Here is a 4,165-nt window from a genome sequence, read left to right as displayed (position 1 = left end):
GACATGATGTCCCGGTACTTAGGCCACTTTTCGATGACCTCCTGTGTGAAGTTCTCCCGGACAATCAGATCCTTGACCTGGTAGCGATGCAAACGCATTATCACAGGTATCATACCTGAATTATTCCACCTCTTAATACCATCATTATGACGCCATGACTCTGGAAACTACACATTTAGACAGAAACGCAGTATAACCGGGCGTTGCATCACCTTAACATAGTCAAGTACAACAGAGTTATATTAATATTTCCGAAACATTTAGTTGTAAATAGCAGGCATTCCCAGCAGTACAATGTGCAGTGCCTCTCGGAGGCTGTGAGGGGGGTACCGCTCGTAGTTAGTGATTTGAAAGTGGCGGACAAACCCATTCCCGGCTGTGATAGGCTCGCTAGCGTCGGTGTTGGCCGTTCTCTTCTCACGATGTCTAGCTTTTCTTGAAAGGTTCGTCTTGAAAATGGCGTTGTTGTAATTATATCTGCGACCAAATCGATTTCTTCTCCTCCTTCGGCCATTGTGGGTTGAAAAAACAGCTTGTAGAAATCTACACAAATTAGCTCCTTCAAGTTCAGTTTGCTAGCTCTTAATAGCTCTGCCTCTCAATAGTGCGTATCCAATCAAAAGACGTGCGCGTGTTAATGTTATCGTACGCCTGCTAGCTTGCCCCGGTGTCGCCAACTCAAAATCTGATTGGTTAACGCCACCGTTTTGTTCCGTTCACTTTAAGCTACAGGCGCCTGCACTGTTGGTTCTGAAGGCCTCAGGGCAGATTTCTTGGACCCTGGCAACACATTATGGCTGAAATATGATTGGATAAAAACTCTAACATAAAGGCCAGACCTCCAAATCTCGATCTGAGGCTGGCAGCAGCGCAACCAAGAGGAAAGCTATGAAATGAAGAGAATAGACTATGGGGAATAATTTAATACATGTTTGTGGAAAAATATATCAAAATTAAATTTATATTCTGATGATATTTAGGCCAACAGGGAAGGCCTTGCTGGCCCTGACGGCCCACCACTGGTCAACAGTGTGGTTGAGTTAAAACCATCCTGTTACTGTGAATATAAGAAGTAGTTACAACATGTCTCTGTCACACACACACACACACACACACACACACACACACACACACACACACACACACACACACACACGTTCTCCTTCACATCACCCGAGATTTCAATTGTGGGGCTCTGACGAGAATCTGGGGTTTAAATGCCTTGTCAAAAATCTAAATATGTGTGTGCAGAAATGCTTCAGGTGTCGTTAAGACTTGTTCCTTTTTTAGAGCTTGGCACATATCTGACATATCTGAAAGCTCAGCACGTAACTATTAACATGTGGACATAACTGACATAAGAAAGCTGCAGGGGGTGGAGGTTTGGAGTTTCCCTTTATTGAACTGTAAGCAGTGAAAATGACTTTTTCATGTCCAGGTGTCTTTTTCTACAAACATAAAAACATACGGTACAGTAATATAATTTAGATATATATGTAATAAACATAAAGGTACATATAAGAATTCTATTCAAAGTTTTTCTGCGTCTTGACACAAACAACCCTCATTTCCTCTTCACTTGGGCGTAGAGCGCCTCGGCATCAGTCGGTGTTGAGCGGTTTGCTGTCTCGGGCACTTTGACCTGTGCGTACAGAGTTTCCTGCTGCAGTGCACCGTCTTGCTCTGAGGGCTGTTCAGGTCTCCGCTTGGAGAAGTCGATCTCTCCGTAATGGATGTCTTCTTCTGTTTTTGGTGCTGGCTCTTTAACAGCCAGCTCTTCAGCTGTTTGACTCTGCAAACAACACAAATTGTTGTGAGTAGCTGGATTTGGAGTCGTGACACAGCAGAAAAATCTTATAGTGTGTCACAAAATAGCTCGAAAATCAATGGTCTCCTCTTGTGAGGTCTGTACAGTTTTTAAATCTTTCCCCACAGTAGGTTGGTAACAGGATATCTGACAATATGTGTTGTGCTCTTCCTCTTATTTTACTCTTGGAGAACATTATAGAGTTCAGCTCTCAAAGATCTTAAAGTGCAGTACTGTGAAGAAACGTTTAGGATATTCCCACCTGAGTCGGTTGTTGAGTTGAACGTGTCGACTTAAACCATCTCCAACACACGAGAGTGCTGTAAAATAAATCATCAGAGAGAAATACAGTTTGTAAATGTAATGTGGAAATTGTGCTCTTTGAGACGCTGGTGCAGAGGAGTAAAACCCACAGAACACATCATCTGTGCCTTCATCTTCAGTGTGGCTGTAACTGAAACATTATCTGCTTTAATGTGTGAGACTTACCAAACACAGACAAGCAGGGAGATGAGCACGATGATCGCAATGATGATCACTGCTAGAAGATCTCGTGAAGATGTATAAGATGGTTCTGCTCATAGAAACAAACCACATATAAGTATCTACTTAAAGAAGAAGTTCCACTTTTTGCAGCAATAATTATCCCACGTGAACATTTGTATATGAAATACAGAGAAAAGTCTTGTAGAGTTGAAGTAAATGTGGGCAAAACTACATGAAAACATCCATTTACAAACCCTCACACAACTCGTGCAGTAAAATCCAAATTTCATTTACTACTCACTACTTTGCTGAACAAGTACACAAATTGAAAGGTTTTAGCACATACATGTTTGGGCTGTACTGGACTACTTGATAAACTCAATTATGATTTAACGATTTTTCTCTGCTTTTTGATTCATCCTTCACCGAAAAACTAAGTTTTCTTCAAGAATTCAACTCAACATTGGGTGAGTAATCGAAGACAAATGAATTGAAAATGGTCATTTTATGGTTGAAGTATTCGTTTAAAGATTAAAGTAAGTAGATGCAGTTCAGCTCCGTGTTTACCTTCTATAGTGAGCTGGATGTCTGAAGAGGTTTGATTACCGAGACCATTTGTGGCCACACAGTAATAAACCCCTCCACATGTCACATTGAAGCTGTAACATCTTCCTTCAGACACTCTGACGGCTCCATCGTTGCTCTCTTGAACCAGGTGAAGCTGCTGACGGGAGGGTTGGCTGTGCTGGAGCAGCTCAGGTTCACCCTGCTGTCTGCTGCCCAACCTGAGGATGGACTGATGGACGTTGAGGTGTTCTTGGGAGCATCTGCAGATACAGATGTGAGATAAGAGAGAAGCATGAGAGCCTGAATTAGATCCTGAGAAAGAAGAACCATCAGGTGCAAAAACTGGTTGTCTTACATGAAACATTGAGAGTCTTTGTCTCCTCTGCTGTCTTGTGATCTGTCCCTTCATTCACAGGATAACTGGCAGAGCAGGTGATGTTCAATCCATCATGTTGGTCTGACAGAATGAAGGTCTTCTGGATTTCAGTTGTGAAGGTCCGATCTGCGTTTCCTTTATTATGTTGTCGGGGTTTTGTTGGAGAGTCCAGGTGAGTTGAGGAGGGTCGTGTGGACAGGGAGTTGCAGCGGAGCAGCTTATAGTGACAGACACGTTCTCCTTCACATCACCTGAGATCTCAATTGTGGGGCTCGGAGGAGAATCTGGGGTTTGAAAACAAACAGATTTTACACTGACAAACACAGCAACAGTCTACAGGCAGGCAGCGGCTCTGTAAGTGTGATCACGTGCCACTGAAAACATGCTGATACAGCAGCTTTAATGTTCACCATCTTCATTAACTTCATACATGTACTATTCTACATTTGAGAGCAAAGTATTATACTTTTTACTCCACTGCATTTATATAACAACTATACTCACTAGTTCCTCTAGACATTCAGATCTTTCTATGAAAAGATTATATATTGTACATTTGTTTACTTGTGATCCCTGGTCATGTTTATGATGTTTGACTTGTTGGCAGTTCCTCCAAAGATACATTTCCCCTCTAAACTTCTCACATGGTTTCATTTCAGTCATGGTTTGAGGCTTAAAGAAGAAGTTCCACTTTTTGCAGCAATAATTATCACACGTGAACATTTGTATATGAATTACTCACCCCGTGTTACCTTTACTTCTTTAAATAAAATGTGTTTTTTTGCACATGGCTACACAGTGAATGAAGAAACTAAATACAGGGAAAAGTCTTGTAGAGTTGAAGTAAATGTGGGCAAAACTACATGAAAACATCCATTTACAAACCCTCACACAACTCGTGCAGTAAAATCCAAATTTCATTTACTACT

General features: G+C 41.6%; 1 pseudogene; it reads right to left on the bottom strand.

The window, feature by feature from the left end:
* Positions 1-1,363: 1,363 nt before the first annotated feature.
* LOC115004503 (vascular cell adhesion protein 1-like) lies at positions 1,364-3,569 on the bottom strand (annotated as a pseudogene).
* Positions 3,570-4,165: the final 596 nt, after the last annotated feature.

Source organism: Cottoperca gobio, unplaced genomic scaffold (genome assembly GCF_900634415.1).
Source record: "Cottoperca gobio unplaced genomic scaffold, fCotGob3.1 fCotGob3_115arrow_ctg1, whole genome shotgun sequence".
In the NCBI taxonomy this organism is placed as follows: Eukaryota; Metazoa; Chordata; class Actinopteri; order Perciformes; family Bovichtidae; genus Cottoperca; species Cottoperca gobio.
This window is presented reverse-complemented; position numbering and strand designations above follow the sequence as displayed.